The sequence below is a fragment of the Phyllostomus hastatus genome, unplaced genomic scaffold (assembly GCF_019186645.2).
Source record: "Phyllostomus hastatus isolate PE091 unplaced genomic scaffold, TTU_PhHast_1.1 phas_contig_181, whole genome shotgun sequence".
Classification (NCBI taxonomy): Eukaryota; Metazoa; Chordata; class Mammalia; order Chiroptera; family Phyllostomidae; genus Phyllostomus; species Phyllostomus hastatus.
This window is the reverse complement of record NW_025333683.1, coordinates 1-12,688: the sequence shown is the minus strand read 5'-3', so window position 1 is coordinate 12,688 and position 12,688 is coordinate 1. Positions and strand designations below refer to the sequence as shown.

General features: G+C 48.9%; 1 long non-coding RNA gene and 1 pseudogene across 1 annotated transcript; both read right to left on the bottom strand.

Moving 5' to 3' along the window:
* Nucleotides 1-1,912: 1,912 nt before the first annotated feature.
* LOC123815497 lies at nucleotides 1,913-7,245 on the bottom strand (annotated as a pseudogene).
* A 4,005-nt stretch (nucleotides 7,246-11,250) lies between these two features.
* LOC123815510 lies at nucleotides 11,251-12,671 on the bottom strand. The gene is made up of 2 exons (XR_006785128.1): nucleotides 12,191-12,671; nucleotides 11,251-11,888 (listed from the first exon to the last, which is right to left on the bottom strand). It is a non-coding gene; the product is annotated as an uncharacterized LOC123815510 (long non-coding RNA).
* Between the last annotated feature and the right edge of the window lie 17 nt (nucleotides 12,672-12,688).

Below are 12,688 nucleotides of genomic sequence, written 5' to 3'. Positions count from 1 at the left end.
CAGCCCATATAACTGTGGGCAATTCACTTCCTTTTCCTGAGACAATGTAAAAGCAAAGTTTCTTCCGGCCTTTCTCCATTCCAGCATCTGGCTGATGTTGACTGAGCATGTGCGCTGTCCACCACAGGGCCAGCCCAGGGGGGGTGAGAGGACATTACCATGGACCAGAAAGAGGGTGATTATTCTAAGAGCCATGAGTCACCAAGGTGTGTGGTGTCCTGGTCACAGGGGGCCTCTGCTCCCTGCAGGCACTACTGGGTTTGATCTTTAAAGTTACAGAAAAGAATTCAGTAAAAAAATGTGTGAGCAGATTGGTGTGTTCAGAAGATACCATGGTGTGGGACTAGACTCTAGTAAGATTTATGGATAATAAACAGTGATAAAACTCCAACACCATAGGATACCCCTTGATGAGTTAATCAGCATTCTAAGTGGTTTATGAGGCTTTCTTATGAAATCTTAAGTAATCCCTAACACAAAAGTGTGTGTAGAGTTGAGTGAGAAATGCTGGAAGACTTCTTTGTGTGTCTTGGTCTAGGAGGTGTGCAGTGGAGTCTGCACAGAGCAGACTGGCTCAGGGGGTGCCCATGACAAGCCCAGTGTGTCCATGACCCAGGTGTGTGAGTCTGGGGAGGGGAGGTGGGCACTGGGAAGGGTCTGCTTTGTAGGACCAGTTGTCTCTGCTTGGGATGGAGAGTTTAGCACACCCTGATCCCCAACAACATGGGGGGTCAGGTGGACCCACTTGGATGTGCTGGAGCAAGGTGGAGACCTGTAGAAAGACTTTGTGCAGGGAGGGTCAATGACAGGTAAGTTCAGGCGTATTAGAGTAAAACCCTCAGCTGGGAAGGAGGGTCCTCAGGAGGCCAGAGAGGAGGCTGATGGGGTCACACCCCCATGATGGCCTGGGTCTTCACATGAGTGTGACCGTGGAGGGGACCTGGGTCTCAGAAAGAGAGGTTCAGGGTCAGAGCTGTGGGTGTGTTCATCGTGTGGGAGGAAGAGAGGGAAGATCTTAGGGTTTGTCTGATCTCTGCCTGGGTGGCCTGGGGAGGCAATTGCACCGTCTCAGGACTGACCACCCACTGAGGGGCTGGAGGCTTGGGGAGTGAAATACAACATGGTCACCTGACCCACTGCAAGAGCCACCCACTGTCCTGACCGGGAGTGTGGTTTGGTCTCTCCCTCTCACTTCCTCTCTCTGACTTCCTCATCTCTGTGAGCAGGAGAGCTTCTCTCTTTCTCTTTCATCCAGGCCCCTGAGTATGTCTGCCTCCTCACTGCCCTGCTCTGTGAGGGTTGACCCTACATCTGACACTGGTCACTCTGTCTCCATGTGCTGGGCAGAAGCACCAGTTGCATACAATTCACAGGTTTTAATCTAAGACAAAGGGAAACATTATTCATAGTTCTGAGCCAGAAACCTCCGCTCCTCTCCCTTTTCCCTCACTGCAGACAAGGGTGGAAGCTCAGGTCTCACAGGTGTTGTGAGAATCAGCAGAGCCTGAGACATGAAGAGGTTCCATCTGTGTCATTTCTGGGCCTGATTAAGACACGGACATGAGATACTTGTGGGTGGAAGGGCTACTTGGACGCAGTGTATATATCGCCCTCTAGCCATCAGGGGGCATCAGGAGCTACAGGGCATCCTTGGTTGAATGGTAGGTGAGCCCAGACTGAGGGGAGACAGGAAGGATGCTGCTCATCCTGGATCCTGGACTCACCACACTCAGGAGTGAGGGTGGGACTCCCACCAGGGGTTGAGCCTGAGCACTGAACACTGAGGGCATCTTGGACCTGCTGGGAGTCCCGCCTCCCACGAAACAGCCCTGGGGACGTGGGGACACTTCAAAAGTAATAAGAATCCACAGGAAACCATCTCCTTTTAGTTACATTTCTTTCTAATGTCATAAACTCATGGAACATACAGTGGAGCATTTTCAAATATAGAATTCGCTAGAATCCAATATACACAGTGTCTGAACCACAATTTTGTCTGGTTTTAATAAGAAATTTGTCTAACAGTGCACCCATATAGCACAAAGCTGTCAGTCTCCCATCTCTCTTCTGCATCAGCCCCCAACAAGCCCACCTGACTCCTGTCTCTGTGGGTTTCCTCCTCCTGGACACTTGGTACAAACGCAGTCACAGAAAACATGATCTTTTCTCTCTGGCTTCTGTCACTTAGCTGCAGAATGTTGACATTCACTCACCAGGGATAGATGTTGGTACTTTGTTTGTATAGTTTAAAAAAGGTCGTGGGTTATGAAGACACCAGATTTATTTATCCAAGTGGGATCCAGCATGAAGGGGTGTGTAGATGTGAACCGAAACCAGCCATGTGGGGCGGCCTCTCAGGTCACAGGGGTGAGAACAGAAGGACAGTCAAGGAGAGGCAGTGAGGATAAGGAGAAACAGCCCCACAGTGGGAAGGGGGTGGTGTCTCCACAGGAACACGGCTCACGTTTCCTGTCCCCAAACCTCGTCTGCCATGTCTGTTCTCCTGGAGAAATCAGCAGACAGTTTCCCACCTATGGTCAGACTGTCCTTCCCCACCTCCTGGGTCATCAGATGGGCTCCACGGCTCTCCCACTCTGAATGGTTCCCTGTCCCCTCTGTGTTCACATCCTGGCTGCAGCCTGGGCCATTCTCTCACTGTCTCGAGCCTGAAACAGCACCACCACCAGGATCAGCACAGCTGTGCCCATGTAGAAGAGATTCTCCACTGGGTAGTCTTTGGGTTGGGAGGCTGCAAAATGTGGAGACAGAGGTCAGCATCATCAGGCAGCTCCAAATGTCCCCCCAGGTTCTCCCCTACCTGTGATGTCAGCATCCCTGGGAGGTCTGAATCCAGCTCTGGCTCCCAGCTGCCATGACAAGAGTGAGCTGTGCAAAAAAGCTCAGGATTAGGGAAAAAATTATCTCAGTTCAGGAATAATTTAGAGCTGATTGTTCTGTGCTCAGTCTGAGACTCAAGACCCAGAGCAAGTCATAAGGAGGCAGGTCCCCAGAAGTTTCTAGTCTGGTCTTCAATAGGGAATAACTTCTCCTCTGTGGGATGTAGGGAGGGGGCAGAGGAGAAGGGGGATGGGGACTTTGGGCCTTGGAACATGGGGTCGGAGGTCAAGTCAGGGGCCCAGAAGGGGCAGGCCAATCATCTTCTCTCTCCTATCAGACAAACTCTGGGAATTCTGGCAAGATTTCATGGATGGATGGTTAATCCTGTCATGTTTACCCCAAAACACAACCTCCATGCACTGCTTATCAACCCTGCCAACCAAGGAAGCCCACAGTTGTGGTATTCACACTTTCAGGAACAGAGAAATTGCCCCAAATTATTGTCTTTTGCAAGCACCAAAACTAGGCAACTATGAGAACCTGCTTCCCCATTTTGATATTGAAAACAAGATGTAAAAACGTATTCCCTTCTATTCTAATTCCAGAGGTCCATGCAAAATGCTCAATATCAGCTCACAACATTTGGAAAATGCACATGGACAATAAATGTTATTCATTTGCATTAATATCCAATGGTTGAAAGCAAGAAGCCTTTGTAACGTGTCTCATGCAGTTATAAATCAGACAGCAAGATACTTTTTAGGAGACGTGTATCTGTTGGTAAAAAAGAAATCCTAATAAACCTCTAAGGAAATCAGAAAACATATTGAAATAAAGGTTGATAGTTAATTGAATGTAAAATACAAACATCTTAATGAGTTTGACTTGAAATAATTTGGGCTATGAATGAAACTGTTTTTCAGAGGTCAAGCTGTGGAATATTTTACTTGACCACTGTATCATGTGGAATCTGGAGTCAGACAAACAGTGTACTGTCTGAAAAAGTGAATTTACCTTTCACTCATCATTATTATAATTTTTTCATTATGTCAGTGAGATCAATTGAAAAACAATCTGAAGGGAGAGAATTTTAGGAAGCTATACTGGTTATAAAATAAATATGCCCAAAGCAATAGCTTTCCTATGTGTACATACTATTTAGACTGTGAAGAGGAATCAAACAGCTTACACACAAATTAAATTATTAGATGTGCAGTTCTGAAACTTGGGTGGAAATTTACTCAGTTTTACAAATACCCATCAAAGTGCTTCTGAAGTTCACTAAAACCTCATTTGAAATGTGTGTAATACAAAAACTTAGTAGTAACGAGAAGCAATTCCCTGCAACTAATGTCTGAATTTAGTCTTCTTTAGGAAAATAGGAAGAGCATTATAGACATTTGAAAGTTGACTCTATACAATATAAATTACACTGTTACTCTATATACTGACACACTGTGCAGAAAGTTCTCGGAAAAGAACAGGAACAGACAAGGGCCCCCAGAACCACACAGCAGACAGGGGACCCTCAGTGTGGGTAGGAGCCCCCAGCTCCTCCTGATCCTGGCACAGCCCCTCCTCACTCTCAGGTGAGCAGTGAGTGCTGGAGGCTCCAGGGTAGCCCGGGGGCCTGCAGATCTGGACCCCCAGGGGAGGTGAAGCTGCTCTCTCTGGAACAGGGTCCAGTGGGGGCTGGGACCCCAGGGCCTCCAACTCTCAGATGAAGATGCCGGAAGTGAGTGGGGGATGGGATCTCTCCTCTCTGCTCAGTCTAATCACATTTCTTGTCATTTCTCACACCTCTCACTCACCCTCCTGCTCTTTCTCTCTGCTGAGATTCAGAACAGGAGGCTCGGGGTTGGGAGACTCTGTGTCTCTCCATCCTTCAGGGGCTGGACCCCCTCTGTGGAGCCTCCGGCATTCCTCATTTATTTTTTCCCTAGTTTTACTAGGGACAAGCCCCTGAGCTGAGTGAGCACAGAGAGAACAGTGCCAGGGGTCTCACCTGAAATCAGGAGCTCCAGGGGCTCACTGGACTGTGACAGCAGGTACGGGCTGTTGTGGTTTGCACTGTAACACCTGTAGGTCCCCCCCTGGGCTGAGGTCACAGGGCCCAGGGAGAACTCTGCCTGGTGTTGCTGAGCTCCAGACTGTGATCTCAGACGCAGGAGGAGATCGGCTGCCCCCTCTTTGGTCAGAAGGAAAGTGTCCCTCAGGCTCTGTGACTGACATAGCAGGGTCACCTTCTCTCCTGAGGCCACTGTGGGGCCTGGATGCACTGAGAGGAAGGGTCTGTCAAGGAGCCATCTTAGAGAGAGGGGCGTGGGTGAGTGGCTGCTGCCACCTAGTTCTTACCTGAGAGTCACCAGGCCCCTTTCTTAGGACCCTCCTCTCTGTCTGTCTCTGTTTTCTGTGAGACTCCCCCTCCGCTCCCATCCCCTGAGCTGTCTCCTTCTCTCCCTGGGGTCCCCACACCCCTGGTCCTGGAAATCACCACCCAAGACCCCCAGAGGGCCTGAGCAGACACTGTATCCCTGACTGAACCCCCTGGCTCCTCACCTGCCACCAGGATGTCCAGGGGGTCACTGGGGGCCGACCAATCAGAGGACAGGCTGTGTCCACCATAGCACATGTACTGGCTCTCATGGGAGCTGGTCCCAGTGTCCAGGGGGAAGTCACCCTGAGAGAGCACAGCCTGGAGCTGCAGGACAGAGTTCTGGGGCAGGTTGTGTCCCCCTTCCTTGGACAGAACAAATCTGTCATAGCCAAAGTCAGAGAGACACTGGAGGGTCAAGTTCTGTCCAGAGGCAACAATGGGGCCCTGCTGGGTCAGGAAGGAAGGCTTCCCTGAGCCACTTGCAGGGACCAGACAGGAGTGACAAGGCTGCTCCTCCCATAGACCCTCCTGGACTGGCCCCCAGGTCCCCCTGTCTTTCTTTCTGTGGCCCAGAAACCCCTGTACTCCCCTCACCCCACCTCTCACATGGGGCTCCCCTCACATCAAGAGCCCCAGGAAACTCTCTGGAGACTCAATCCATGGATAGGACCAGAATGGGAGTTCCTCACCTGAGACCAGGAACTCCAGGGCATCACTGGGTGGTGACCACACCTGGGGTCTATTCCTGTTAGAGCCATAGCATCTGAATGTCCACCTATGGGTGGGTGTCACATGGCCCATAGAGAACAGGGCCTGGAACTGCCCACTGGAGTGTTGCTGTGAGTCCAGGGTCCAGGACAGCCTGTCTTCTCCTTCCTTAGTCAGAACAAATTTGCCGAATCCCTCCTCTGAGTGGCACTTGGAAATCACACTCTCTCCTGAAGTCACAAAAGGGCTGGGCAAGGCTGAGAGGATGGGTTTGCTGTAGAATCCTAGCAGAGAAGGAGGTAGCTTGTTAAATAAGGCTCATACCTCCCTCATGTCCCCCAGGACTGGGCTGTGGGGGGAGACCCCTGAGAGCATCCTCCTTCCTGAGGGCAGAGCCTGAGGCTGCGATCCTTGGTTGTCCCCTCACCTGTCACCACCAGCTCCAGGGGGTCACTGCGCTCTGACCAGCCAGTGGGGCTGAGATAGGAACACTCATATCTCCCTGCTGTGTGCTCTCTCATCTGTGTGACGGAGAACTTGGCCTTGTCCCCGGGATCCACTGGCTTCTGTTTGTCCCAGTGCATTGAGATCCTCTCTATCCAGACAGTCCTCCTTAGCCTCCAGGATCCCCTGATACCAAATAGTTCCTGAGCTCCCCCAGTGGATCACAGAACCTGGCTCAGCCCAGAGGGTGGGTTTGGGGAGGATCCCTGAAAGGAATGAGGGGTTGGTCAGAACATTTCCTACCCCCAGTGCCCAGCTCTCAGCCCCAAAAATCTCTGATGTCCATCTGTGATCCCAGAACTGACGTTCTTCATCCTCAACTTTCCAAGGACTTGTCTCCATTGGGGAGTGACACCTGGGAGCCCTGGGGACAGACTCACCTGCCTGCACAGGGGTCCTCAGGCCCACACGCAGCCCTGTAAGAGAGTCCCTGTCAGAGATTTGTTCTGAATCCTGAGCAGAACTGTCCTCCCCAGGAGCTTCCTGAGTCCTGGGGTCCTGACAGAGCAGGACCCCTCTCCCCCCTCACATCTCACCAAGGCAGAGCAGGGCCATGAGGGTGGGGGACATGGTGTCTCCTGTCTGAACACAGCTGTGCAAAAGGAAGAGACTACAGCGTCCTCGGTGTAGACAAACTCACAGGGTGTGGTGACTGGGAGGTTGGCCATCCCTGTCACGAGGTTGTCACGTCAACAGCCCCTGAGGAAGGGGACAGTGTCTCAGCAGGAGTTTGGCTCTCATTCCTGTGATGGAGGAAGAAATAGACCCTCAGCCTCCTGAGACACCTCTTGCAGGTGAGGTGACCCAGGGCACAGCCTCTCAGGTTAAAGTCTCTACCACCAGATCCCTTCACCCTTAACCCACATAACAGCCCCTCACTGTGGGTCCTCCCCATGGAAAGTGGTCACCCAGGCCCTGGAGATGCTTCAGGAAGACAGGGGTCCTTGTGCCTGCAGAGCTTAGATCAGCAGAGACAGTTTCCTCCTCACTGTGCAGTTCAGGAGAGTGTCACTGTGACAGTGAGGACAAAGGACAGACACAGGGAAGTGAGGGAAGGATGCACACTGCTTTCCCAGGCCCCAGAGTGAGGCTTTCTTTGTATCGCAGCCACCCTCACCCACTTCTCTTTTCTTCTTAGCAACAAAGTCCACCCACCTTCCTGGGGACAAGCCTCTGAGTGATCCCCGTCCCCTCAGTGCCCCTTGTTTCCTGGTTCAAGTCTCTTCCTCAATGTGTGGTCCTGCCTTCAAGCTTTAGAAGACACTGATTTGGGTTACAGTCCTGATTTTTACTTAAAGCAGATGTTTACTTAAATACTCATCATCCAATGTCCATGTGTCTTTGACTAGTAATGTCCTGTCTCTGCCTCAGTCTCCTCATCTGGATAATGCTGCTGCAAATCCCAGTCCCCACAGTGGTTGTGAGTCAGTGGATCTGGTTCATGGGAGGGAGACTTCCATTTCCAGATGAGATGAAGACGTGAGTGGATGGGAACATGAGAGGATCAATATGTCCAGGGCCAAGGCAAGACTATTGGATCGCTCGAGACCTTGTCTGCTCTGAATACCAAGCCCAGCTACTCACAACAGCTCTACAGTATGTAGGCACAGACACATGAAGGAAAAAGAAATGTTCCCAAATAGAGAGGAAACCAGAGTGGAGAAGAGAGACTGACACTGAATGGGCCCAGTAATCAGAACTATCCACGAGTCATAGGAAGGGAATCCCCCCCTGAGTGGACAGAGAGGGACCCCAGGTCCTCACAGGAAGAAGGTCAGGGAGCAGGTGAAGGCTGGAAATGTGGTCCCTGCCCCGTGTTTCAGTAGAGGCTCTGGGATGTCTCTGCCCACTCACCCAAGTTATTGGTCAGCAGTAAGCAGTCTCCCCATGTGTCCTGAAACAGGCTGAGTCCAGTATGTCAGCCATGGGTGTCTGTCCCATGTGCGTGTGAGGCTCCCATTGGACCACCCTGGTGGGCAGGAGGCTGAGTAATTGCTGAGTCTGAGAGAGAGAGTGGCAGGACATAGGGAGTCACAGTTCCTGCTCAGCGTGGCTTCCAGGACAGCCCCAGAGAATCTGAGGGAGACCAGGTGTGTGAGGGCAGAGACTTCCTATAGGAGTGGAAAGTAGAGAAATCCTAATGGTGACAGACAGTGCTATGGACACCGTCTGCTGACATGGGGACTGTCACATGCAATGAAAGAGAGTGAGTAAGAAATATGAGACCAATGGAAGATGATCATGTGTAAATATCTGAAAAGTAAAGGCAAGATTCAAATTCTGAGCCAATATGAATTGTTTTATGTAGGTGAACATAATGATTTAGAAACCATAGAGATGAGAAAACCCAATAGATGGACACATGAAAATAATTCTTCCTATCAAGGATGAGACAGAGCTGAAAGGCTATTTATGACAATGGAGTACAATACAGAGGAAATTTCCACAATGCAGCACAGAGAGACCAGAAGTGGAGACTGAAAATACTTGGGGACTATAGTGAGGAGGGTGGACATCATATCTATGGTGTCAGAAAGAAAGAAGTGAGTGAGATATTTGGTAACAGCTCAAGAGATAAATAATCAAACATTTTACTGAGATGAAGAAAGACCAATCTAGTGTTAGGGGGCAGGTATATAAAAATGAAATCTATATCTTCACTTTTTGTGGTTAATGAAGATAATGAAACTCAAATAAAAACACAAGAACATATCCTACACCCAACTTTATGCATCAGAAATGGTTCATTTGAGGCCCTAGCTGGGTCATTCAGTGGGTTAGAACATCATCCCAATATCCAAGGTTGTGGGCTTGGTCCCCAGTCAGGACACACACAGGGAGCAACAGCGGATGCCTCAGTAAATGGATCAACACCTGATGGCCTTTTCTCTCTTTCTGCCCCACCCCTCAAATCAATACATAAAAAAATATTTTTACATGGTTGATTTCATTTTAATGTGAATTTCAACTCAAAAATGAAATCATAGAGGAATGGCCTGAGATCCTAAAAAGTCCTAAAATTATTTCCTAGAGGAAGTGCACATCACCATGGTGACAAGCTCGCTGGGACCAGACTTCCTCATAACAAAGAAGACAACAGGACGACAGTGGGGACACACCTTTCAGGAGCAGATTGTTAGTGAAGATTGTGCACTGAGCCCCATTAGCTTTAAGGGACAAAATGAATGTGTCAGGCAGGTGAGTCCCTAAGTGGGAACCTGTGTCTCCTCCCAACCCCACCCTGTGAGGCTGTGTCTCCAGGAGAGAGAACAGATTTCTGGGAAGAGAGCCTTAACCACAAGAAAAGTTTTTCTCTCCAAGGAGTTGAATCACCCACTTTAATTGAAATGGTAAAATGTTTCCTAGTTCCTTGATAAAGCACATGAGCCTGAAACAAGGCATTTCCAGAGAAGCAAGTTTTTAGATATTTTCATATTTTCACACTTGGTGAAAGGAATAGAAAGTGATGTAATTCAGTTAGAAAAACAATGACACCAAACTGGAGAAAGTGAGATGCAAGAGTGAGGGAAAGTGGCAAAAAAGTATTTTAAAATACATTTTAAGTCTATCTTGTGACCCAGACACTTATATAATATTTTATGTCAACTTTATTGAGAAATAAAACTTATCATAAAAGAGGGAAAAGAGGTCACATGCCACATGGATGCATCTGAAGGACAAGTAAAAGGAACAATCACAGAATAACAAAACAAAACAAAAGCTACATGCAGATTTGTCAACCCCATCAGAATTACTACTGGACTACAGAAAAAACATCATCCAGAACTTCCTGCATTCTAGCTGAACAGAAGTCCCACAGCTAAGGGTGCAAAGAAGAAGCCACATGGAGACTAGGAGACACAAAACGGGCTGCTCCCACAGCCACATGTGGCAGACAAGAGTCAGGAGGGAGAGCTGTTGAGTCAGGGGACGGCTGGAGTCCCAGGCAGTTCCACTGACAGGACCCACACATAGACTTACTCAGACTTACTCCCTCTGAGCTCCAGCCCTGGGGCAGCAGCTTGAAAGAAAGCAGGGACACAGAAACATGAACTGAGTTGCCTGACCTCAGGGCAAGAGGTAGGGGAGCAACTTCCTGCCAACAGAGGTACTGACACAAGATATGGTTCCTTTGATGAACCCTCGCTACACACAGCTGGCAAGCAGGTGACATACCTGAGTCTCTATCTACCTGGATAACATTCTTCCTAACACTGTAATGACTCTCTGAGACTGCACCACACACAACTCGGAAGCCCACCCAAGCTTTCTGTTGTGACTTTTCCATAGGGGTGGCCTCTGTTGCCTCACACTTCACACTTCCCTGAAAATTATCAAAGCAGTAGCACCTGAACCCTAATCAATGTCCTTGTGAATGGTGCCCATGTACACATGTTCTCTAAGGCAGGTACTTAAAGGTAGAGCTGTGTGTCTCTAACTAGGAAAGTGTAATGTATCCACTCAATTGGTGACTATAATTTGCACTCCTACAAGTGATGCATTAGAATTCCATCTGCTCACTGTTCTCTCCCCCAAGGGATAGTAGGATTTTCCCCTCGGCATCTCACCTGGATGCGTCAGGACTGTGGTCTCTACTTTTGTGGAAAATTAGTTACACCACTAAAGTAGGAATTATCTTTACACATAAAAGGGAAGGAAGCTTAGGTGCACTCTGGGGCTGTCAGACTGGTGTGACTGGTGTCCCACACTGGCCTGTACAGGCTGTGAAAGTCAGGTTGTGAGTCACTTCCCAACTCTGCATCAGAACCTCACAGAGGTACCTCCAAGTTGGCCACAAAGAAAACATACATACCAGAAATGGGAAAATGCCAAAAAACCAGTGTTTTATTAAGTGGAATTCAGTTAATCAGTAATAAAATTATATAGGTTTCAATGTACAATTCTCTAACACATTATCTGTACACTTCACTATGTTTTTAACAATGGGTTGTTCTCAAGCAGTGCAACTCAGCTGATCCCTTCAAATAAAAATGGTTTGATTTACCCCAGGCTGGTGTGGTTGAGTTGGTTGGAGCATCGTCCCATAACCAGAAGTTTGTGGTTTCCATTCCCAGTCAGGGCACATACCTAGATTGCAATTTCCATCCCCTATCCAGGCACATATGGGAAGCAATGAATCAATGTTCATTTCTAACATTCACATTCCTCTCACATCCATATATGTCTCTCTCTCTTCTACCTCTCCAAAAAAAGCAATGCAAATATCTTTCCTTCCAAGGATACAATAGCCTTGACTCAGAGTGAGGAGGTTCCTAGGGAAAGTCCACAGGTGCCATCTGAGGAAAGGTGAAGGCACGCGGGGTCCAGAGAGGGTGCTAGGGCATCATTTGAGATTTATCTCTGTGGGCTAAATGTTTGTGATGCCAGCTCATGGATTCATTAAAATAGAATGCATGCTGTGAACTGAGTGGATGGGCACTTCATATGAACATCAAGGCAGCTGTAATTAGAAACAGAGAAGAACAAGTTTTCTGAAAGTGCAGGGAGGTGTGGATGTGACCATGCCATGTGGGACCAACGCTAAATTAACTGAAATGGGAAAAGGTAGGAACCAGTCACATGACTCAACAGTGGTTGGGAAAGGATGGGCTGAATTTAATGGAAGAAGTATCTAGACCTTCTCCTCCTGCATATGACTAAAGGGTCCTCCACATGCAGTGAGATTCATATAGGTCACACAGCACATCCCAGATTATCTTCCACAACCTTGTGGGGACATGACTTCATTTCCAAGGTTCTTACTCTGACCAGTGCTCCTTTAGCTCTGTGTTCAGGTCTTGGCAGCAGCCTGGGCCATTCTCTCACTGTCTTGAGCCTGAAACAGCAGGACTCCGAGGACCACCAGGACCAGCAGAGCCATGCCCATGTGGATGAGATTCCCCACTGTGTAGTCTTGGGGGTGGGAGTCTAGGAAATGTGGACAAAGATGTCACAGAGGTCGCAGCAGACAAAGTCATCCCCCAGATCCTGGATGCCCAACCAGCACACTAGTCTGACCCTGACAAACAGGACCCTCTGCACCCAGCCCCACAACTGAGGATTCTCCTGCTCACCACTCGTGTTATCTGAGCTGTTGTGTGATGGGCTGATGGTGTCAGCTGCTCCTTGAAAACCATAAAGAAGTGGGTGCGTGAGGAGTAGATGCCACTCAAGCCAATTGTTCTCAAAACTCACCCATTCCTCATGATGTGAGTGTTTCCAGCCCCTTTGTGGATCCTCTTGAGCCTGGTGCCCCCTCCC